Source organism: Hordeum vulgare, chromosome 5H (genome assembly GCF_904849725.1).
Source record: "Hordeum vulgare subsp. vulgare chromosome 5H, MorexV3_pseudomolecules_assembly, whole genome shotgun sequence".
NCBI lineage: Eukaryota > Viridiplantae > Streptophyta > Magnoliopsida > Poales > Poaceae > Hordeum > Hordeum vulgare.
The window spans coordinates 538,186,942-538,213,480 of record NC_058522.1 but is presented as its reverse complement, the minus strand read 5'-3'; positions in this window follow the sequence as shown (position 1 = coordinate 538,213,480).

Here is a 26,539-nt window from a genome sequence, read left to right as displayed (position 1 = left end):
ATCTCTCACTAAAATTTCAAGACGAAATTGTGTTCTCCCCGACTGTGCACCGTTGCTACAGTTCGTCGTTTCGAGACACCACGTGATGATCGGGTGTGATAGACTCAACGTTCACATACAACGGGTGCAAAACAGTTGCGCACGCGGAACACTCGGGTTAAGCTTGACGAGCCTAGCATGTGCAGACATGGCCTCGGAACACATGAGATCGAAAGGTCGAGCATGAATCGTATAGTTGATATGATTAGCATAGAGATGCTTACCACTGAAACTATTCTCGACTCACGTGATGATCGGACTTGAGATAGTGGATTTGGATCATGTACCACTCAAATGACTAGAGAGATGTACTTTTTGAGTGGGAGTTCTTAAGTAGTATGATTAATTGAACTAATTGTCATGAACATAGTCTAATGGTCTTTGCGAATTACGATGTAGCTTGCGCTATAGCTCTACTGTTTTATATGTTCCTAGAGAAAATTTAGTTGAAAATTGATAGTAGCAAACTTTGCAGACTGAGTCTGTAAAACCGAGGATTGTCCTCGTTGCTACGCAGAAGGCTTATGTCCTTAATGCACCACTCGGTGTGCTGCACCTCGAGCGTCGTCTGTGGATGCTATGAACATCCGACATACACGTTGCTGATGACTACACAATAGTTCAGTGCAAAATACTTAATGGCTTAGAAGCAAGGCGCCGAAAACGTTGTAAAACGTCACGGAACATAAGTGATGTTCTAAAGAGATGAAATTGTGATTTCATGCTTGTGCCCTTGTTAAGAGGTACGAGACCTCCAACAAGATTCTTTGTCCACAAAGTAAAGGAGAAAAGCTCAATCGTTGAGCGTGTGCTCAGATTGTCTGAGTACGACAATCACTTGAATCAAGTGGGAGTTAATCTTCCAGATGAGATAGTGATGGTTCTCCAAAGTCACTGCCACCAAGCCGTGGGAGCTTCGTGATGAACTATAACATATCAAGGATAGATACAATGATCCTTGAGCGATTCGCGATGTTTGACACTGCGAAAGTAGAAATCAAGAAGGAGCGTCAATAGTTGATGGTTTGTAAAACCACTAAGTTTCAAGAAAGGCAAGGGCTAGAAGGGATACTTCGTGAAACGACAAAACAGTTGCTGCACTAATGAAGAGACCCAAGATTAAACCCGAACCCGAGACTAAGTGCTTCTGTAATGAGGGGAACAGTCACTGAGGCGGAGCAACTCTAGATACTTGGTAGATAAGAAGGCTGGCAAAAGTCGAAAGAAGTGTATTTGATATACATGATGTTGATGTGTACTTTACTAGTACTCCTAGTAGCATGAGGGTATTGGATACCGGTTCAGTTGCTAAGTGATTAGTAACACGAAATGTAAGCTACGACATAAACAGAGACTAGCTAAAGGCGAGGTGACGATACGTGTTGGAAGTGTTTCCAAGGTTGATATGATCAAACGTCGCACGCTCCCTCTACCATCGGGATTGGTGTTAAACCTAAATAATTGTTATTTGGTGCTTGCGTTAAGCATGAACCTGATTGGATCGTGTTTATTGCAATACGATTATTCATTTAAAGAGAATAATGGTTACTCTGTTTTCTTGAATAATCACCTTCAATGGTTTATTGAATCTCGATCGTAGTGTTACACATGTTCATGATATTGGTGCCAAAAGATACGAGTTGATGATGATAGTACCACTTACTTGTGGCATTGCCGCTTGAGTCATGTTAGTATAAATTGCATGAAGAGGCTCCATGCTGATGGATCTTTGTACTCACCTGATTTCGAATCACTAGTGACATGCAAATCATACCACATGAGCAAGGCCTTGTTTTCATTGAGATGAAATAAGATAGTAACTTGTTGGAAGTGATACATTTTGATGTATGCAGCCAATGGGTGCTGAGGCACGCAGTGGATATCATTATGTTCTTACTTCACTGACGATTTGAGTAGATACTAGAGTATTTACTTAATGAATCACAAGTCTGAAATATTGAAAAGTTCAATTCTGTTTCGGAGTGAAGTTTGTCGTAACAAGAGGATAAACTGTCTGCGATATGATCATAGAAATGAATATCTGAGTTACGAGTTTTGGTACGCAGTTAAGACAATGTGGAAATTGTTTCGCAGTTCATGCCACCTGGAACATCATAGTGTGATGATGTGTCTGAACGTCATATCCACGCACTATTTGGTATGGTGCATACTATCATGTCTCTTATCGAATTACCACTATCGTTTATGGGTTATGCATTAGAGACAACCACACTCACTTTAAATAGGGCACCGCGTATTTCTGTTGAGATGACACAGTATAGACTGAGGTTTAGAGAAATCTAAACTGTCGTTTCTTGAAAGTTTTGGAGCTTCGACACTTATGTGAAAAAGTTTCAGTCTGATAAGCTCGAACCCAAAGCGGATAAATGCATCTTCATAGGATATCCAAAACAGTTGGGTACATCTCCTATCTCAGATTCGAAAGCAAAGTGTTTGTTTCTAGAAATGGATCCTTTCTCGAGGAAAGGTTTCTCTCGAAAGAATTGAGTGGGAGGGTAGTAGAACTTGATGAGGTTATTGAACCATCACTTCAACCAGTGTGTAGCAGGGCGCAGGAAGTTGTTCATGTGGCGCCTACACCAATTGAAGTGGAAGCTGATGATGATGATCATTGAGCTTCAAATCAAGTTACTACAAACCTCGTAGGTCGACAAGGTCGCGTACTGCTGCAGAGTAGTACGGTAACCCTGTCTTGGAGGTCATGTTGTTGAGCAACAGGGAACCTACGAGTTATGGAGAAAGCGATGGTGGGCCCAGATTCCGACAAATGGCTGGAAGCCATGAAATCCGAGAGAGGATCCATATGTGAAAACAAAGTGTAGACTTTGGAAGAATTACTTGGTGGTCATAAGACTATTGAGTAAAAATGGATCTTTAAAGGAAGACAGACGATGATGGTGATAAGTCACTATTAACAAAAGCTCGACTTGTCGCAAAGATGTTTTCGACAAGATCAAACAGTTGACTATGATGAGACTTTCTCACTCGTAGCGATGCTAAAGGTCTGTTAGAATTATGTTAGTTGTTGATGCATTATTTATGAAATATTGCACGTAGGATGTCAAAGCATTGTTTCCTCGACGGTTTCCTTGAGCAAACATTGTATGTGATACAACCAGAAGGTTTTTTCGATCCTATAGATACTAGCAATTGTGCAAGCTCCAGTGATCCTTCAATGGACTGGTACAAGCATCTCGTAGTTGGAATATATACACTTTGATGAGATGATCAAAGATTTTGGGTTTGTACAAGGTTTATGAGAAACTTGTATTTCCAAAGAAGTGAGTGGGAGCACTATAGAATTTCTGATAAGTGTATGTGGTGGACATATTGTTGATCAGAAATAATGTAGAATTTCTGTAAAGCATATAAGGTTGTTTGAAAGGAGTTTTCAAAGGAATACCTGGATTGCGCTACTTGAACGTTGAGCATCAAACATCTATGGAGATAGATCAAAAGCGCTTAATGAAAGTTTCAATAAGATGCATGCCTTGACAAGTTTTTGAAGGAGTTCAAAATAGATCAGCAAAGAAGGAGTTCTTGGTTGCGTTGTAAGGTGTGGATTTGAGTAAGACTCAAAACCCGACCACGGCAGAATAAAGAGAATAGACGAAGGTCATCTTCTATGCCTTAGCCGTAGACTCTAAAGTATGCCATGCTGAGAATCGCACCTGATGTGTGCCTTACAGCAAGTCTGTTAAGAGGTACGCAGAGTGATCCAGGATTGAATCACTGATCAGCGGTCAAAGTTATCCTTAGTAACTAAATAGACTAAGGAATTTTTCTCGATTATGGAGGTGGTTAAAGAGTTCGTCGTAAAGGGTTACGTCGATGCAAGCTTTGACACTAATCCGAATAACTATGAGTAGTGAAACGGATTCGTATAGTAGAGTAGATATTTGGAGTATTTCCGAATAGTACATAGTAGCAGCATCTATAAGATGACATAAAGATTTGTAAAGAACACACAGATCTGAAAGTTTCAGAACCATTGACTAAAACCTCTCTCACGAGCAAGACGTGATCAGACCCCATAACTATATGGGTGTTAGATTCGTTGGAGTCACATGGTGATGTGAACTGGATTATTGACTCTAGTGCAAGTGGGAGACTGTTGGAAATATGCCCTAGAGGCAATAATAAATTAGTTATTATTATATTTCTTGGTTCATGATAATCGTTTATTATCCATGCTATAGTTGTATTGATTGGAAACACAATACTTGTGTGGATACATAGACAAAACACTGTCCCTAGTAAGCCTCTAGTTGACTAGCTCGTTGATCAAAGATGGTCAAGGTTTCCTGGCCATAGGCAAGTGTTTTCAATTGATAACGGGATCACATCATTAGGAGAATCATGTGATGGACTAGACCCAAACTAATAGACGTAGCATGTTGATCGTGTCATTTTGTTGCTACTGTTTTCTGCGTGTCAAGTATTTGTTCCTATGACCATGAGATCATATAACTCACGGACACCGGAGGAATGCTTTGTGTGTATCAAACGTCGCAACGTAACTGGGTGACTATAAAGATGCTCTAAAGGTATCTTCGAAGGTGTTCGTTGAGTTAGTATGGATCGAGACTGGGATTTGACACTCCGTGTGACGGAGAGGTATCTCGGGGCCCACTCGGTAATACAACATCACACACAAGCCTTGCAAGCAATGTGACTTAGTGTAAGTTGCGGGATCTTGTATTACGGAACGAGTAAAGAGACTTGCCGGTAAACGAGATTGAAATAGGTATGCGGATACTGACGATCGAATCTCGGGCAAGTAACATACCGAAGGGCAAAGGGAATGACATACGGGATTATATGAATCCTTGGCACTGAGGTTCAACCGATAAGATCTTCGGAGAATATGTAGGATCCAATATGGGCATCCAGGTCCCGCTATTGGATATTGACCGAGGAGTCACTCGGGTCATGTCTACATAGTTCTCGAACCCGCAGGGTCTGCACACTTAAGGTTCAACGTTGTTTTATGCGTATTTGAGTTATATGGTTGGTTACCGAATGTTGTTCGGAGTCCCGGATGAGATCCAGGACGTCACGAGGAGCTCCGAAATGGTTCGGAGGTAATGATTGATATATAGGAAGTCCTGTTTTGGTCACCGGAAAAGTTTCGGGCTCATCGGTAGTGTACCGGGAGTGCCGGGAGGGGTGCCGGGGACCATCGGGAGGGGTGTCACGCCCCAAGGGGTCTCATGGGCTATGGGACGAGATAAACCAGCCCCTAGTGGGCTGGAATAAGTTCCCAGTAAGGCCCATAAGGTTTGAGAAGGAAAAAACACAAGGTGGAAAGAGTTTCCAAGTGGGAAGGTGGAATCCTACTCCAAGTAGGATTGGAGTAGGACTCCTCCACCTCCAATTTTGGCCAAACCTTTAGGTTTTGAGGCTGCCTCCTCCCCTCCCTCCCACCTATATATACGGAGGTTTTAGGGCTGATTTGAGACGACTTTTCCACGGCAGCCCGACCACATACCTCCACGGTTTTTCCTCTAGATTGCGTTTCTACGGAGCTCGAGCGGAGCCCTGCTGAGACAAGGTCATCACCAACCTCCGGAGCGCCGTCACGCTGCCGGAGAACTCTTCTACCTCTCCGTCTCTCTTGCTGGATCAAGAAGGCCGAGATCATCGTCGAGCTGTACGTGTGCTGAACGCGGAGGTGCCGTCCGTTCGGTACTAGATCGTGGGACTGATCGCGGGATTGTTCGCGGGGCGGATCGAGGGACGTGAGGACGTTCCACTACATCAACCGCGTTCACTAACGCTTCTGCTGTACGATCTACAAGGGTACGTAGATCACTCATCCCCTCTCGTAGATGGACATCACCATGATAGGTCTTCGTGCGCGTAGGAAATTTTTTGTTTCCCATGCGACGTTCCCCAGCAGTTAAATAGTTTGTAGGTATTCTATTTCTGGGTCTTTGAATCCAAGGATCATTCTGCTCATCTCTGTTGATAGTGTTGCTAGTTCCTTTAGAATGATTAATAACCATGTTGTAGCTCCCAAGGTTCATGGTATATCATTCTTCCAACACCATGAATCATCTTTGGCAGAAGTTCTCCGTGAATTAAAGATCATAACAAGAGTGCTCGTGATGAGTTCTCTACTCCATATTGTGATTCTGCCTACTTCCCCCTTCTGCATGGGTTATCTGGAAGAATTATGTTGAACCCGTTCGACATGCTAATCCCTGCATCCACAACTCAAGAAACCATGTGCTCTTGAGTTGGCCCTATCTAGTTGTATTTTGACCTTCATCATTGAAGGGATAGCCAAGAGTAGTTGTGCATTCATGTCATTAATGTCTTTTATTTCATGGTCTGTCAAGTTGTTCTATTCTTGAATGACTGGGAGAAGCAAACTCCAGTACCTCATCCATTTCTTGGATTGGGTCAAAGTGGTTGTATTCCGCAGATCGAAATGCTAAACCAGCTTTTGTTCTGTTCTATCTTGGAGTATTATCTTCTTTTGTCAAGAATATTATGAGAATTGCACCATCTCTTATGAGCTCTTGATGTAGTGATATGTCTCGCTATCATTATTCATTCCTCGGTATCCGTGTTGGCTGTAACCGGAATATCGACAAGTGAACCATGATGTGTGAAATCAATACTCCTAGCAATGTAATTGCTTGGTAGCTAATAGACAATAATTTCACTCTTATGGTGATGGTGATTGAATCGTCATCCTAAGATTGAGCGTGCTACCTAGTCCATGTTTCATGGTGCACTTTTCGATCGATGGGTTAGGATTGTGTCAATCCCTCTCTCTATTGATCACATCATCTTGCCCTGAAAAGCGAGATTGTCCCCGAGCTTAATAATATATCGGTGGTTCGTGATTTTCCGAATATCTTCTCGGAAGTATTACCAGGTTCTTTCCTGACTGTTATGATAGAGCTCGTGATCAAGTTGTTTTTTCTATAAACCAACCCCTTCTCCAAGAATCCATATTGGATACCCGAGCTAGTTGGTTAAGCTAAACAACAACTTGGAGAGTTGGAAGATAAAAGCTTCGCCTAAACTTAGTTCATTTAAAAAGGATATTTTTCCTGTTGTGTGAGTCTGAAGAAAGATGATATTTCATCGATTGATTCGTGTGATCAATTGTTGCATATATTATCTTGTTCAATTTTGATTTGAGTATGGGCTATTGTCAAATCAAACTCAGAACCAAAGATTTTCGTAACGGTGTCTTACTTAGGGTTTTCCTTGAGCCTACACTATTATATTGTTTGATCTGACCAATGCTATTATATTGCTCACATAGTTGTGGAATTCCATCTATATGGGTATCTTGATGAATTGTTGTTGAGCCCATCGGCAACATTCTCATTTGTCCCATGATCTATGTTGGAAATTAAGCTAGTGCTGGAAACTTTGTAGACATTGTCTTCGTGTCTCGAGCAGGAGGTATATGTTAGGTGTAAGAAGTGACTTCCTCTAATTCATGTGCATCTGATACAAGTTGCCGCCGTGAATTCGAGAAAAGTTAATTTGTTTCTTCGGAATTATCCCAAGTCAATCATGCACGTGCGAAGTATTCTATGGTTTGATAGACTGATCATCTTCACTCCATATGTATCTCCTAGCACACCAAGCCACTGATTGATTTTTTCAAGGAAAAGAAGGTAAGTGCCATTCGTGAAGGTACCAGACGGACTTGCACATGGCTTCGATATCCGCAATAATGGTTCCCATCCAGAACTCGGTAGTGTTTTGTTGTAAGATTTATATGTGTTCACAGTTGTCTTGGGCAGTGTGATCACGTGGGTCTTGCAACCCAGCTCATGTTTTGGAGTTGTCTTCCATAGTTCATTTCCTGAGAATCTCGCAACGTTATCTCGTCGATTTGTGTTGCAAACTTTCTTTTCAGACATGCCGACTCTGAAGCATCGTGTCACCAACCGAAGCTGAATCTCAGGCAGTTATAATGGTTGGAACTTTCTCAAGAATTATAATGTTGGTCTCTATGTAACCCGATAAAGTGGTGAAATGGCTAACACACCTAGCCGGAAGACTTGATATTACAATATCTTGCATCAGCAACCTTAGCCATCTTCCGTGAGGTTTTTGGTATGACCTATTTTGGAAGTTGTTCCTCATGGACTCCTTTTGATGCCTCGAATTCTGACCTATACTTGATGTGCTAGATATCAAGCATGATCTATAATTGGGTTGTGCTAGTACATCAAGGAGAACATTAGAAGCGGAGTGCTAAATGTCTCTCTGTCGATCAACCAGATTTCGTTCCCTTGGCACATCTAAGGTGAGATCTGAGGAAGTGTTGTCTTCCTTTGCATCTGCATCCTCCATCACTGTTCATCATGGTAGTATGTTGTGTCACCAGGATCCTTGGCACGGATGTTGGTAAACATTGATGAATATGGAAATGCTCAAGTTCTTGAGAGCACGCTCAGACACTAGGTTATATCCTCGGTAATACTTGGAATGTGCCTTCCGTTCGCCGAGTTGTTCTATAACTCTAGTTTCTTTCCAACTGAGTACGCCATTCTTTCAAATTCCTTCAACAATCATTTGTGAATTGCCTTACCCTGGTATGAAGAGTTTCAATGATCTTTGGATCAAAAGTAATTCTTTTTGCCACTTAAAGGAATACCTCTACGAGTCATCTTCTAAGGTGCCCCGTTATTGTATGAAGGGCAATCTAATCCTTGCTACTTTGAAACCTCGTCACCATCTGTCTTAAGCGTGGATTTGTTGCCTACCAATTGAACCTCTCTAATATGTCCCATTTCCTCATCCCTGTTATGTGTATAGTGTCTCAGCTCAAGGGACGTTTCCACGTCTCATTCTAAAAATTGATCTTGAGTTGCTGATCTTGAGGAGATCGAATCTTGTAGAGCCTTCCTGTTCTTTTGTCGTCGAGCTAGATGAAGATCTCAAAGACAAAGATGTCAAGATCAACCTGATGCAATGAATCAACACCTTCAAGAAGGGCAATTGGATCGTGAAGATTCTGATAGTCTAGTGCCTCTCTTCCTCTTCTCGACTACACTTGAATGTCGGGACGAGATTCTTGTTTAGTGGGGGTGAGTTGTCACATCCCTAGATTATAGCTTGTAGTTAGTTGCATCAGTGAGCATTCATGCATGCATTCAAATCAACTTAATACAATGGGGATGATCTACAATTAGGAAGTGATCAAAACCCCAATGATTTGAAAAATTGACAACAAGGCAATAAAATTTAATACCTTAAAAGGGACCAAGAAAATGTTCCAAATATTTGGCAAAATAGTGACATAAAATAAATTTGTCAAACCAAAATTCTAGGTCACAGGAATTTTTGAAACAGATTTTGAGTTGACCAAATAGCTAATTGGAATGGAATTATTTTGATTCCTTCTATTTTAATGTTTCAAAAATGTTGAAACTTTTATGTGGCATTGGATATTATTATCTCTGTCACATAATAACATTTTAGGGTTTTATTTTTGGTCAAACAATTTATTTTAAAACCTAAAACTAAATGCCAGAAAGAAATCAAAACAGAAAAAGAAAAAAACAGAGGGCAGACTTACCTGTCGCTCATCTGGCAGGCCGAGCCCACCACGGGCTCCCTTGTCATCTTCCTCCTCGTGCCAGTAGGCAGAGGGGAAGATGAGCACAGGGCTGGCCGCGCCACCTCCTGCTCCCACCTCCTCCCTGCCTGCCAGCCTCATCGCCCTCCTCTCCCTTATCTCCGCGCCGCTGAGTCGCCCCCGACCCCTCTGCCTCATCTTCTTCTTCCTCCTCTCTCCCTCTCTTTTTCCCTTTTCCCTCTCTCTCTCGGGGATCCAAGCCGTCACCGATTTGTCGCCTTTGGTGCACCCCCGACCCTGCCGTCGGCGCTTGAAGCACCGCCGTGAGCCCCTCTTCCCATTCCCTCTCTTTCCCTCGAGTTTCCCCTCCTCTAGCCGCCTCCCATCGCGGAGCCCGAGCTCCCTGCCGCCGGCAATGGCCGCCGCGGCCAGGGCCTCTTCCTCGCCCGGCCGAGCACGCTGGCGTGTTCGGGGGGGGGGGGGGCTGTAGTTGCTGCCCCAACCCTCAGTTCCTTCCCTCGTGCCCCCTAGCGATGACCCCGTCCTGCCCGAGGACCGATCGCCGCCTCCGACGCTGCTGCCGCCGTCTCCGGGGATCCCCGCGCTCCAAACCTGCCGGAATGGATGCGGCCCAGCATGGGCTATCTCCACGTTCTCTGTGTGCGTCAAACCGTTGCCGTTCATGCGATTCCGGCACGTAGCCGCCGTCGGTTTGGTTGCCGCCGACGAAGCTCCGGTGTGCTGACGTGGCCTGATGGTTAGCACTAACCTACTAACTAATTAACCCCCCCTACACACTGGCAGAGGGCCCCACGCATGGGTCAAACCCCACTTAGAGCGGGTCAACTCGGGATTAGCCCTGGCTCACTGACGTGTGGCACCCACACGTCAGGTTTGACTCTGACCACGACAGTTGACTACTGACGCAATGCTGACGCAGTAATTGATTTTCTATTATAAGATAAATCCAGGAAATTGCTAAAACTTGTAAAAATCATAGAAATTAAAATATAACTCGGATGAAAATAATTTATATATGAAAAAGGATCAAAAAAATCCAAAGAATCTGATTATGGCATTTTTATGCTGGTTTGAGAAAGTTAACAACACCAAATAGGAAAAATGATGAATAGGGTAAATTTAATAAATAGTTTGGAGTTGGAATTTGATTCCTATTTGAATTCCACTTCAATTACTATGTTCAATCAATGAGCTAGCAAAATCAGTACCTCCAAATACTAACTCCATGCATGTTGGAACAATTTGTTATGAGCATCAGGTCGAATTAATTATAAGGGTACTTGGAAAATACCCGGCTTGAAGTGATGTTTGAATCCTAATTCAAACCAACTTCAACTTAAGAAATGATAGCCACATTAGCCTTGTCACCTTTCATTTCATGTCAGGAGCATGCATCATGGTGTTGCATTTCCTTGAAGTGATTGTTGTTCCTTTCTTGTTTGCCGGTGTTGTTCCCTCCCGGTAGATGATGTTTCCGACGATGTGATCGTTGACATTGATGAAGACTCATTGCTATCTTCAGACGTGTCAGGAAAGCAAACCCACTTGAGCATATTGATGTAAACCCACTCTCTCGCTCCTGCTCTCTTTACTGCATTAGGACAAACACAATTCAAGTGTACATGTTATCGATAGTTGAGCCCATTCCTCTGCATGACCTGATTTTGTCACAGTAAATAGTTGAAACCACTTAGCATGAGTAGTAACTGCTTGAGCCTTGTTGTGCTTACTCATCCATGCTTGCTTACAATGCCTGCTATGCTTAGAGTCGTGTCGGGTCTGATCCATCTGGATGATGAATCGGAATGGTTGTGTTCATGTCCTACAGTGTGAGAGTAAAAGTGTGAACTCGATTTGGTAAAGGTAGCGATGAGAGGCCATGTAGGAGTACATGGTGGGTTTTCTCATTGGGACCGTCCTTAAGAACTGAGTTCTGTGTATGTTATCCAAGACAAGATACTACCATGCATTGGGCCCTGAAATATGACCCCGCTCGGCTTATTAGTTGCCTAGATCCCTGTCCAGGAGTTGCAATTAGTTTTTGGTGTTTGTAAGAAAAGTGTTGGCGACCGTGTTTAGCTCTGCCCGACGGGGTAGGCTTCTCTGCGGTAGATACACAGTGGCACGGTGTACCAAGTGGCACCCGGATGGTGCGCTTGGGAACCCTGCGCACATCGTTTGGGGCCGTAGAGGAAACCTCGGCCGGAATTCCTTGCGGGTTCAGTCTCAAATATGCGATAAACCTGGACTAGGGTCTTGTGTGGTTAACGGTCGTGGCTGACACCCACGCCAGTGCTTCCGCTTGAAGGTTGCCGAGATGCATGACGTGCACATGGTGATAAGTGGTGGGAGCGTGTGTGAAGAAGTATACCCCTGCAGGGTGATTTAATCTGTTCGAATAGCCGCGTCCTCGGATATGGACTACTTGGAAACATTACGTGGTACATAGACAAGTTAAATGGATACTCTAAAACATGCAAGATAAGTGTGAGTGCTATGGGATGCCTTCTCGTAGGGAGATGAGAGTGGATCCATAGTGGTGTATTGCATTGGTGAATATGTGGACTCGTGTGCGCTATCCCACCTTAAAGAAAGAACTTGTAGTCGTAGTACAGGTTAGCCAAGAGTCAAAGCTGGCTTGCTGCAATCAAACCCCACAATCCTTTCATTGAAACATGATGCATATGTAGATAGTTCTGATGTAAGACTTGCTGAGTACCTTTGTACTCACGGTTGCTTTATTTATGTTTTTGCAGAGAAGACTTAGACTCGTTAGAAGGTTCTACACGATGTGTTCGATGTTGACCGGAATAGCTTGGGAATCCCAGACAGAGGTCTGGCTGCTTTGGTAGGGTCGTAGTGGCTTTTCAGGCTCTTCCAGCCACTTTTAGTAGATGTGTGTACCTAGACATGATTGCTTCTGCTTGATGCTTGTATGACTTGAGTGCCGGGTCATGTGACCCCTGTTTGTAATATCATACTATGTTGACTCTTATGAGTCTTTAATAAATGCTTGAGTCATAGAGTTATGTTGTGATGCCATGTTGAATCTACACATATCGTGCATAATGGGTGTATGTTTGAAATGCATTATATGTGTGGGATTTGACACCTAGTTGTTTGCCTTTAGTAGTACTCTTTATAGGGAAATGCCTCTTTGTGTTTCCATCGGGCCTTGGTAGCTTGCTACTGCTCGGAACACATTGATTGACCGGCATGTATCCTTCTTTGATGCCGTGTCTGTCCCCTCGGGGAAATGTCACGCGGTGTAATGGAGTCCTTGTAGCTTGCTACGACTCGTCTACACACGCTGATGACCGACACCTGCTTTGCTAGGTTATGTATGCATGTCCCTGTACGGATGTACCGCTTGGGTTTATAACTAGTCATGTCGACCCGGGTTCTTTGTCGTTTGAACGCTAGCAACTTATTCATATACGTGAGCCAAAAGACGCAAACGGTCCTGGCCAAGGTTAGGTGGCAGCGGTGGAGTTTACCGTGCGTGAGGCCGCAAAGTGATGTGATGTGTTACAGGCTGGGTTCTTATGGCTTAGGATCGGGGTCCCGACATATTTCATTTTTCTTGAGAGGATGATCACGTAAATCATTAAGTAATAGTCTCCTGATATGTCCATTTTGCATCATGCTTTCATGTTGATATTTATCGCTTCTTGGGTTGTTATTTCACTTCACGGTACAATACTTATGCCTTTCCTCTCTTATTTTGCAAGGTTTATATGAAGAGAGAGAATGCCGGCAGCTGGAATTCTGGCCTGAAAAAGGAGCAAGTTTGAGATACCTATTCTGCGCAACTCCAAACGCTGTAAAAATCAACGAGGATTTTTTTCAGGATTTATAAAAAATACTAGGCCGAAGAAGTGCCAAAGGGGCGCCAACAGGTGGCCACAAGCCTCCTAGGCGCGGCCACCCCCTGGTCGCGCCTAGGGGGCTTGTGGGCACCCAGTTGGCCCTCTGGCTCCCCCCCTTTTTCTACAAGAAGGGTTTCGTCCGTAAAAAATCAGAAGGAGGCTTTTCGGAGGATTCACCGCCGCCACGAGGCGGAACTTGAGCAGAACCAATCTAGAGCTCCGGCAGGACGATCCTGCCGGGGAAACTTCCCTCCCGGAGGGGGAAATCGTCGCCATCGTCATCACCAACACTCCTCTCATCGGAGGGGACTCATCACCATCAACATCTTCATCAGCACCATCTCATCTCCAAACCCTACTTCATCACTTGTAACCAATCTCCGTCTCGCGACTCCGATTGGTACTTGTAAGGTTGCTAGTAGTGTTAATTACTCTTTGTAGTTGATGCTAGTTGGATTATTTGGTGGAAGAGTTTATGTTCAGATCCTTGATGCTACTCATTACCTCTCTGGTCATGAATATGATTATGCTTTGTGAGTAGTTACTTCTGTTCCTGAGGACATATGGGATAAGTCATGCTAATAGTAGTCATGTGAATTAGGTTTTTGTTTGGTAATTTGATGTGTTGTATGTTGTTTTTCCTCTAGTGGTGTTATGTGAACGTCGACTACATAACACTTCACCATTATTTGGGCCTAGAGGAAGGCATTGGGAAGTAGTAAGTAGATGATGGGTTGCTAGAGTGACAGAAGCTTAAACCCTAGTTTATGCGTTGCTTCATAAGGGGCTGATTTGGATCCACTAGTTTAATGCTATGGTTAGACTTTGTCTTAGTTCTTCTTTCATAGTTGCGGATGCTTGCGAGAGGGGTTAATCATAAGTGGGATGATTGTCCAAGTAAGGGCAGTACCCAAGCGCCGGTCCACCCACATATCAAACTATGAAAGTAACGAACACGAATCATATGAACATGATGAAAACTAGCATGACAGAAATTCCCGTGTGTCCTCGAGAGCGTTTTTCCTCCTATAAGACTTTGTCCAGACTTGTCCCTTGCTACAAAAGGGATTGGGCCACTTTGCTGCACCGTTGCTACTTTTGTTACTTTTTGCTTGCTACGAATCATCTCACCACAGAATGACTTGTTACCGATAATTTCAGTGCTTGCAGATATTACCTTGCTGAAAACCACTTGTCAGATCCTTCTGCTCCTCGTTGGGTTCAACACTCTTACTTATCGAAAGGACTACGATAGTTCCCCTATACTTGTGGGTCATCAAGACTCTTTTCTGGTGCCGTTGCCGGGGAGTGAAGCGCCTTTGGTAAGTGGAACTTGGTAAGGAAACATTCATATAGTGTGCTGAAATTTATTGTCACTTGTCACTATGGATACTAATCCTTTGAGAGGCTTCTTCGGGGTATCTTCACCTCGAACGGAAGCACAAAGAGTTGCTCCTCAACCTTCTGCACCTACTTAAAATATTTTCTTTGAATTTCCTTCGGGAATGCTTTAGAAACTGCTGGCTAATCCTTTTACAGGAGATGGAACATCACATCGAGAGTTGCATCTAATCTATGTAGATGAAGTTTGTGGTTTATTTAAGCTTGCAGGTTTGCCCGAGGATGAGGTCAAGAAGAAGGTATTTTCTTTATCTTTGAAGGATAAGGCGTTGACATGTTATAGGCTATGTGATGATACTGGATCATGGGACTACAATCGGTTGAAATTGGAATTTCATCAAAAGTTTTATCCTATGCATTTAGTACATCGTGATCGGAGTTATATTTATAATTTTTGGCCTCATGACAGAGAAATCATCGCTCAAGCTTGGGGAGACTTAAATCAATATTATATTCATGCCCCAATCATGAGCTCTCGAGAGAAATTATCATTCAGAACTTCTATCCTCGGCTTTCTCATGATGATCGCACCATGCTTGACACTTCTTGTACCGGTTCTTTTATGAAGAGAGATATTGACTTCAAATGGAATTTATTGGAGAGAATTAAACGCAACTCTGAAGATTGGGAGCTTGAAGAAGGTAAGGAGTCAGGTATGAATTTCAAGTTTGATTGCGTTAAATCCTTTGTTGAAACAAATACTTTTTGTGACTTTAGCGCTAAGTATGGACTTGACTCTGAGATAGTAGCTTCATTGTGTGAATCATTTGCTGCTCATATTGATCTCCCCAAAGAGAAGTGGTTTAAATATCCTCCTCCTTTAGAAGTCAATGTAGTTAAACCCAATCCAGTTGAAGAGAGAGTCATTGCCTATAATGATCCTGTTGTTCCCAGTGCTTACATTGAGAAACCACATTTCCATGTTAGGATAAAGGATCATTCTAAAGCTTCAATGCGATACGTAGAGGCTACACTAGAACACCTACACCCCCTGAGAAAATTAGAGTTGAACCTAGCATTGCTATTATCAAAGATCTTCTGTCCGATGATGTTGAGAGACATAATATTCACTTCTCTGAAGATGCTGCTAGAATTGCTAAACCTCACACTAGAGACAGACATAGGCTTGTTGTTGGCACGCCTGTTGTTTCTATTAAGATAGGAGATCATTGTTATCATGGTTTATGTGATGTGGGTGCTAGTGTTAGTGCAATACCTCAATCCTTATATGATGAAATTAAAGACGAGAATGTACCTGTCGAGATAGAACCCATTGATGTCACTATTCAGCTTGCCAATAGAGATACCATCTGCCCTGTGGGAATTGTTAGGGATGTTGAAGTCTTGTGTGGTAAAACGAAGTATCCTGCTGATTTCCTCGTTCTTGCTACCGCACAAGATAGCTTTTGTCCCATCATATGTGGTAGACCATTCCTCAATACCGTCAATGCTCATATTGACTATGAGAAGCAAACTATGACTGTTGGCTTTGAAGGTGTGTCACATGAGTTCAATTTCTCCAAGTTTGGTAGACAACCTCATCCAAAAGAGTTGCCCAATAAGGATGAAACTATTGCCTTAGCTTCTATTGATGTGCCTCCTACTTATCCTTTAGAGCAATACTTGCTTGATCATGAAAATGATATGCATATGGATGAGAGAGATGAAATAGATAGAGTTGTCTTAGAACAATATCATATCCTTAAGAATAATCTGCGTGTTGAACTGCTTGGGGATCCACCCCCACCAAAGGGTGATCCTGTGTTCGAGCTTAAACAGTTGCCTGATACTCTTAAGTATGCTTATCTTGATGAAAAAGAGATATATCCTGTCATAATTAGTGCTAGCCTCTGAGAGCATGAAGAAAAGAAGTTACTGAAAACTCTCAGGAAGCACCGTGCTGCTATTGGATATACTCTTGATGATCTTAAGGGCATTAGTCCCACTCCATGGCAGCACAAGATTTAAACTGATCCTGATTCCAAACCAGTTGCTGATCATCAAAGGAGATTGAATCCTAAGATCAAAGAGGTAGTAAGAAAAGAAATACTAAAGCTCCTGGAAGCGGGTATTATCTATCTTGTTGCTCATAGTGATTGGGTGAGCCCGGTGCTTTGCATCCCTAAGAAGGGAGGCATTACCGTTGTTCCTAATGATAAGGATGAATTGATCCCACAGAGGATTATTACTCGCTATAGGATGGTGATCGATTTTAGGAAATTGAATAAAGCCACTAGGAAAGATCATTACCCTTTGCCTTTTATCGACCAAATGCTAGAAAGACTGTCTAAACACACACACTTCTGCTTTCTAGACGGTTATTCTGGTTTCTCCCAAATACCTGTTGCACAATCTGATCAGGAGAAAACCACTTTCACCTGCCCTTTTGGTACATTTTCTTATAGACGTATGCCTTTTGGCTTATGTAATGCACCTGCCACCTTTCAAAGATGTATGATGGCTATATTCTCTGACATTTGTGAAAAGATTGTTGAGGTTTTCATGGATGATTTCTCCGTTTACGGGTCTTCCTTTGATGATTGCCTTAGCAACCTTGATCGAGTCTTGCAGAGATGTAAATACACCAATCTTGTCTTGAATTGGGAGAAGTGCCACTTTATGGTTAATGAAAAGATTGTTGAGGTTTTCATGGATGACTTCACCGTTTACGGGTCTTCCTTTGATGATTGCCTCAGTAACCTTGATCGAGTCTTGCGGAGATGTAAAGACACCAATCTTGTCTTGAATTGGGAGAAGTGCCACTTTATGGTTAATGAAGGCATCGTCTTAGGACATAAAATTTCTGAAAGAGGTATTGAAGTCGATAAGGCAAAGGTTGATGCAATCGAGAAAATGCCATACCCCACAGATATCAAAGGTATAAGAAGTTTCCTTGGTCATGCTGGTTTCTATAGAACGTTCATTAAAGAGTTCTCTAAGATTTCTAGGCCTCTTACCAATCTCTTGCAAAAGGACATTCCTTTTGTTTTTGACAATGATTGTGAGGAAGCCTTCGAAATACTTAAGAAGGCTTTGATAACTGCACCTATTGTTCAACCACCTGATTGGAACTTACCTTTTGAGATCATGTGTGATGCTAGTGATTATGTTGTTGGTGCTGTCCTAGGGCAAAGAGTTGACAAGAAGTTGAATGTTATTCACTATGCTAGTAAAACTCTAGACACTGCCCAAAGAAACTATGCTACTACGGAAATGGAGTTTTTAGCAGTCGTGTTTGCATGTGAAAAGTTCAGGTCTTACATAGTTGATTCCAAAGTCACTATTCACACTGATCACGATGCTATTAATTACCTCATGGAGAAGAAGGATGCTAAACCTAGACTTATCAGATGGGTTCTCTTGCTACAAGAATTTGATTTGCACGTTGTTGACAAAAAGGGTGCTGATAACCCAGTAGCAGATAACTTGTCTAGGTTGGCGAACGTTCTTGATGACCCACAACCTATTGATGATAGCTTTCCCGATGAGCAATTGAATGTCATCAATGCTTCACGTAGTGCACCGTGGTATGCTGATTATGCAAACTATATCGTTGCCAAATATATACCACCTAGTTTCACATACCAGCAAAAGAAGAAATTCTTCTTTGACTTGAGACATTACTTTTGGGATGATCCTCAACTTTATAAGGAAGGAGTAGATGGTGTTATTAGACGTTGTGTACCTGAACATAAACATGGACAGATCCTACAGAAGTGTCACTCCGAGGCCTACGGAGGACACCATGCGGGAGATGGAACTGCACACAAGGTATTGCAATCAGGTTTCTATTGGCCCACTCTCTTCAAGGATGCGTGTAAGTTTGTCTTGTCTTGTAACGAATGTGAAAGAGTAGGTAATATCGGTAAACGTCACGAAATGCCTATGAACTATTCATTTGTCATTTAACCATTTGATGTTTGGGGCTTTGATTATATGGGACCTTTTCCAAAATCCAACGGGTATACTCATATCCTAGTTGTTGTTCATTACGTCACTAAGTGGGTAGAAGCTATCGCCACTAGTAGTGCTGATCACAACACCTCTATCAGGATGCTTAAGGAAGTTCTTTTCCCTAGATTTGGAGTCCCTAGATATCTAATGACCGACGGTGGTTCACATTTCATTCATGGTGTTTTCCGTAAAACGCTTGCTAAGTACGATGTCAACCATAGAACTGCGTCTCCTATCACCCTCAGTCCAGTGGTCAAGTAGAGCTAAGCAATAGAGAGATTAAAGTGATTCTGCAAAAGACTGTCAATAGGTCTAGAAAGAATTGGTCTAAGAAGCTCGATGATGCATTGTGGGATTATAGAACTGCCTATAAGAATCCCATGGGCATGTCTCCGTACAAAATGGTGTACGGTAAAGCATGTCATTTACGTCTTGAGCTAGAGCATAAAGCTTATTGGGCAATCAAAGAGCTCAACTTTGATTTCAAACTTGCTGGTGAGAAGACGTTATTTGACATTAGCTCGCTTGATGAATGGAGAACTCAGGCATATGAGAATGCCAAGTTTTTCAAACAAAAGGTTAAGAGGTGGCATGATAAGAGGATAAAAAAGCATGAGTTCAATGTAGGTGATTATGTCTTGCTATATAATTCTCGTTTAAGATTTTTTGCATGCAAGCTTCTCTCTAAATGGGAAGGTCCCTATATTGTTGAGAAAGTATATCGTTCCGGTGCTATTAAGATCAACAACACGGAAGGTAATTGTCCAAGAGTGGTAAATGGGCAGAGAATCAAGCATTATATCTCAGGTACTCACATAAATGTTGAAAGCAATATTATCAATACCTTAACTCCCGAAGAATACCTAAGGGATATTTATCAGCCTGTTTCAGACTCCGAAAACGAAGAGGTATGTGATTCAGTAAGAAAACAGACTCGAAAACTTTTCAAGTAGGAGTTTTTCTCCGTTTTGGAATATTTGAAAAAATACAAAAAATGGAAGTAGTTCAGAAAGCGCGCGAGGAGGCGACAAGCCTGCCACGCGCGAGCCCACCCCTTGACCGCGCCTGGGGGGCTTGTGGCCATCTCGTGTGCCTCCCGGACTCTGTTTTCGTGCGGAGTACTCCTTCTAGTCTGGAAAAAATCATTATATATTCTCCCAAAAGGTATGACCGTCGTATCACGCAGATTTTCTCTGTTTTCGTTTCGAGCCTGTTTTTGTTGCAAATCTAGATCGCTATGACGACCCAAAAGCTCCGAAGGACAAGATCTTCGAGAAGGTCATCAATCCCTACCTCACGGGAGTGCTGCAACACCCTCAATATATCGAGATGCGTGAGGGGATGTTGCACATCCATGATGTTGAGGGTCCAAGAAGACCGAAATCATGGAGACGAGGCTCGAAGCAATGAGGCAACAAGTCTTCAAGTGCCAAGGGATGGTGGAGCGTGGACTCAACGCCAACCACATGATGATCATGGAGTTCACCAGCAAGCACATGATCGATGCCACTGACATTGGAAGCACCTCTGCAGGCTCTATGACAGGATTGATCACCTCCAAGCCCAGATCTATGACCTGCAGAAACAAAACTGTGAGTATGAGTATAGATTTAAATCAATACGATTGGCTGCAGATTTGAGGATTCCGGAGACTCGTTCATCTTTCCATGATGGAGCACCTATGCCTTGGAAGACGGAGGATCAAACTCATGTTGCAACAACTCCACCACCATCGCCTCCAAAGGAAGACAACTGAGCATGGGTATGGGCAATCCCCTTGGCTTGTGCCAAGCTTGGGGGAGTTTCCCCGGTATCGTATCACCATCACATCTTTTGCCTTTACCTTTGTTTTAGTTTGTTCCTTTTCAGTTTTCTCTTTCTCTAGTAGATTAAAAGTCTTAGTGTTTTAGTCTTGAGTTTTGCTTTGTGTCACCCCCGATGTATTCGAGCTCGTGAGCCATATAATAAAGAGTGTCTTAGTTGAGAGATTTGCCTCTTGCCATGATCAAAAGAGTGAGAAAAGAACAAAAGCATGAAAGATCATGTAATGATCTTATGGGAAGTGATGGCTTCACATATAAAAAGAATGTTGATTGAAAGTTGTTGAGGGTAGACAAACGTAGACCTTGGTCATTGTTGCAATTAATAGGAAGTGATAAAGAAGGAGAGGTTCATATATAAATATATCATCTTTGACACCATCTATGATTGTGAACACTCACTAAACTATTGCATGCTTAGAAGTAGATGTTGGACAAGGAAGACAACATAATGAATTGTGTTTGCTTGGTTCCGAACAATGTTATATGATTAGAGATCCCTTAGCATGTGACGATTGCTTCCACCTCTTATTAGCCAAAACTCCCGCACCAAGTAGAGATACTACTTGTGCATCCACAAACCTTCAATCCAGTTTTGCCATGAGAGTCCACCATACCAACATATGGATTGAATAAGATCCTTCAAGTAAGTTGTCATCGGTGCAAGCAATAAAAATTGCTCCCTAATATGTTCAGTGTGTGGAAAATAAGCTTTGTACGAACCTGTGATGAGGAAGACATAAAAGTGACAAACTGCATAATAAAGTTCTTTATCACAGGAGGCAATATAAAGTGACGTTCCTCCGCACTAAGAGGACACACATCCAAACCTCAAAAGCGCATGACAACCTCTGCTTCCCTCTGCGAAGGGCCTATCTTGTACCTTTACGTTTTGTCCTTGAAAGAGTCATGGTGATCTTCACCAATTCCCTGTTTCGCCTTTATCTTGCTAACGTCATATGCTTGGGAAAGATCTATATTCATATGTCAACTTGGAGGTAAGCATTCATGAATTATTATTGTTGACATTACCCTTGAGGTAAGCAGTTGGGAGGCGAAACTATAGGCCCCTATCTTTCTCTGTGTCCGGCTGAAACTTTGATCTCATGAGTACCATGTGAGTTGTAGCAATTGTAGAGAATGAAAACATGATTGAGTGTGTGGATTTGCTTTACAAGCTCTTATTTGACTCTTTCTGATGTTGTGATAAGTTGCAATTGCTTCAATGACTAAAGGCTATCGGTTGTTACTTCTCGGTAAGGTTCTTGATCCATGCTTTACTTTGTGAAGGAATTATCACTTTAGCATGAGAGATTATATGTTGGTATTGCTGTTCTGATCATGATAATGATGCGTGCATGTTCGTATCTTGTTTTGTCGACACCTCTCTCCCTCAACATGTGGACAAATTTATTGAGCTCAGCTTTCACTTGAGGACAAGCGAGGTCTAAGCTTGGGGGAGTTGATACGTCCATTTTGCATCATGCTTTCATGTTTATATTTATCGCTCCTTGGGCTGTTATTTCACTTCACAGTACAATACTTATGCCTTTTCTCTCTTATTTTGCAAGGTTTACATGAAGAGGGAGAATGTCGGCAGCTGGAATTCTGGCCTGAAAAAGGAGCAAGTTTGAGATACCTATTCTGGGCAACTCCAAACGCCGTAAAAATCAACGAGGATTTTTTCGGGATTTATAAAAAATACTGGGTCGAAGAAGTGCCAGAGGGGCGCGAGCAGGTGGCCACAAGCCTGCTAGGTGCGGCCACCCCCCTGGCCGCGCCTAGGGGGCTTGTGGGAACCCAGCTGGGCCTCTGGCTCCCCCCTTTTGCTTCAAGAAGGGTTTTTTCCGGAAAAAATCAGAAGGAGGCTTTTCGGAGGATTCGCCGCCGCCACAAAGCGGAACTTGAGCAGAACCAATCTAGAGCTCCGGCAGGATGATCCTGCCGTGGAAACTTCCCTCTCAGAGGGGGAAATCTTCGCCATCGTCATCACCAACACTCGTCTTATTGGAGGGGACTCATCACCATCAACATCTTCATCAGCACCATCTCATCTCCAAACCCTAGTTCATCACTTGTAACCAATCTCCGTCTCGCGACTCCGATTGGTACTTGTAAGGTTGCTAGTAGTGTTAATTACTCTTTGTAGTTGATGCTAGTTGGATTATTTAATGGAAGAGTTTATGTTCAGATACTTGATGCTACTCATTACCTCTCTGGTCATGAATATGATTATGCTTTGTGAGTGGTTACTTTTGTTCCTGTGGACATGCGATAAGTCATGCTAATAGTAGTCATGTGAATTTGGTATTCGTTCGGTAATTTGATGTGTTGTATGTTGTTTTTCCTCTAGTGGTGTCATGTGAACGTCGACTACATAACACTTCACCATTATTTGGGCCTAGAGGAAGGCATTGGGAAGTAGTAAGTAGATGATGGGTTGCTAGAGTGACAGAAGCTTAAACCCTAGTTTATGCGTTGCTTCGTAAGGGGCTGATTTGGATCCACTAGTTTAATGCTATGGTTAGACTTTGTCTTAATTCTTCTTTCGTAGTTGTGGATGCTTGCAAGAGGGGTTAATCATAAGTGGGATGATTGTCCAAGTAAGGGCAGTAACCAAGCGCCAGTCCACCCACATATCAAACTATCAAAGTAACGAACGTGAATCATATGAACATGATGAAAACTAGCATGACAGAAATTCCCGTGTGTCCTCGGGAGCGTTTTTCCTCCTATAAGACTTTGTCCAGGCTTGTCCCTTGCTACGAAAGGGATTGGGCCACTTTGCTGCACCGTTGCTACTTTTGTTACTTGTTGCTTGCTATGAATCATCTCACCACACAATCACTTGTTACCGATAATTTCAGTGCTTGCAGATATTACCTTGTTGAAAACCACTTGTCAGATCCTTCCGCTCCTCGTTGGGTTCGACACTCTTACTTATCGAAAGGACTATGATAGATCCCCTATACTTGTGGGTCATCATCTCCCACCAAGCTTGTGGGATACTCTCTTCTTCAATTTGCACAAAGTTAAATATTTCCTACAAGGCAGCTTGTTTCTTATGGGCAGAAAAATATTTTTCAGAGAAGTAGAAGATCATATCCTGAGGACTACGCACACAACCAGGAGCAAGAGAATTAAACCATATCTTAGCATTACCCTTTAATGAGAACGGAAACGGCTTAAGAATATAGTTCTAACAAACTTTTTCCTCATCACTAAATAGGGTGGCTATATCATTCAATTTAGTAAGGTGTGCCACAACAGTTGCAGATTCATAACCATGGAAAGGATCAGATTCTACTAAAGTAATTAACTCGGGATCGACACAGATTCATAATCCTTATCATTAACACAGATAGGTGAAGTCGCAAACTTGGGATCATATTGCATTCTAGCATTCAAATATTTTTTTCTTCCACTTGCATAGGAGTTTCTTAAGATCATCTCTATCCTTACAAGCAAGAAAGTCCCTAGCTACTTCTCCTTCCATAACATAACCCTTAGGTATATTAGATAATTCATAACTAGGAGAGCTAGGTCTAGTAGGTGCATCATGATGTTTAGTTTCAATAATTTCATCAGATTCAAAAATATCATCAGTTTCAGCATTCACTCTAGCAATTTGTTCATCAAGAAATTCACCGATTGGAACAATAGTATCAAGCAAAGTATCATCATAAGTACCATGCATAACAAAAGTAGCATCATCAATTACTTGCGACATATCAGATTCAGTAGGAGGTGGTGGTGTCGCAAATTTACTCATAACAGACGATGAATCAAGTGCAGAGCTAGATGGCAGTTCCTTAGCGTCTTTTAGATTCTTCATTGTGATCAACAGATATAAATTCCAAGTGACTCAGAGAATAAAGTTATGCTCCCCGGCAACGTCGCGAGAAGAAGGTCTTAATAACCCGCAAGTATAGGGGATCGCAACAGTTTTCGAGGGTAGAGTATTCAACCCAAATTTATTGATTTGACTCAAGGGGAGCCAAAGAATATTCTCGAGTATTAGCAGCTGAGTTGTCAATTCAACCGCACCTGAAAGAATTAATACCTGCAGCAAAGTATTCAGTAGCAAAGTAGTATGGAAGTAACGGTAATGGTGGCAACCGTGATAGTAGCATTTTCGTAGTGATTGTAACAATAGCAACGGGAAAATAACTTAGCAAAGAACAATATGTAGAAAGCTCATAGGCAATGGATTAGTGATGGATAATTATGTCGGATGGCATTCATCATGCAACAGTTCTAACATAGGGTGATACAGAACTAGCTCCAATTCATCAATGTAACGTAGGCATGTTTTCCATATATAGTCATACATGCTTATGGAAAAGAACTTGCATGACATCTTTTGTCCTACCCTCCCGTGACATCGGGGTACAAATGGAAAATAAGGGATATTAAGGCCTCCTTTTAATAGAGAACCGGACCAAAGCATTAGCACTTAGTGAACAGATGAACTCCTCAAACTACGGTAATCACCGGAAAGAATCCCAGTTATTGTCACTGTGGGGGATGCGGATCATAACTCGTAATAGGTGTCTATAACTTGAAATATAATAGGTTCTGATCACTCGGGCCCTAGTGATAAGCATTGAGCACAGTAAAGTCATAGCAACATCAATCTCAGAACATACTGGATACTAAGGATCAAACCCTAACAAAACTATCTCGATTACATGATAGATCTCATCCAACCCATCACCATATAGCAAGCATGCGATGGAATTACTCACGAACGATGGAGAGCATCATGAAATTGGTGATGAAGGATGGTTGGTGATGATGACGACGTCGATTTCCCCCTCTCCAGAGCCCAAATCAGACTCCAGATCCGCCCTCCCGGGCAACTCCGTGTCGTAAAACGCGATGAACTCTTCTGTGTGATTTTTTCTCCCTGAATAGGAATATATAGAAGTGGAAACGAGGTCGATGGAGCCATAGGGGCCCCACTAGCGAGGGGCGCGCCCTAGGGGGGCGCCCTGCAGTCTTGTGGCCAAGTGGTGGCCCCTCTCCGGTTGATTCTTTTGCCAATATTTTTTATTAATTCCAAAAATGTTCTCCGTAAATTTTCAGGTCAATCCGAGAACTTTTATTTCTGCACAAAAATAACACCAAGGCAATTCTGCTGAAAACAGCGTCAATCTGGGTTAGTTCTGTTCAAATCATGCAAATTAGAGTCCAAAACAAGGGCAAAAGAGTTTGGAAAAGTAAATACGTTGGTGACATATCAATTCCAAATGCATATTTTTGGGTTGAGGTAGTGGAATTTCATCTTCATCTGAGCTGGCTTCCTTTATTTCCTCCAATTCAATGTCCTCCTCCTCATCAGTGGACCAAAGATAGGGGTGGATATCCCCAAAGATCCTTGGGTCTGAAATATAATGGGAGACGTAGCTCTCTCCATCCGAATCTTGAGACGACATATTCTTAGGCCTGCCAGAAAACAATTCGAAACGAGAACAGAGGAAAACCTCACGATGTGATAGTCAAAACAATCGGGAGTATGTATAATGATTTTTTCTGGATCATAATACGTGCTCGGGAAGAAGTCGGAGCCTTGGAGGCACACGAGGGCCCCACAAGCCATCAGGGCGCAACGGGGGGGTATGTTGGCTTGTGCCTCCCTCGTGGGTCCTTGGACTCCTTTTTATTTTTGTATTTTTTCTAAAATACCAAAACCTATAGAAATTGTTTTTTGTAATTTTTGGAGTCGGTTTACTTATGTACCACTTACCTACCCCTTTTTCAGGGTTCCGGAGTGTTCTACAAGACTTCCTTTATGTGCTCCTCCCATGTTATGACTTGTATGATATTGGTCTCCTCATTAACGGGTGCACTTG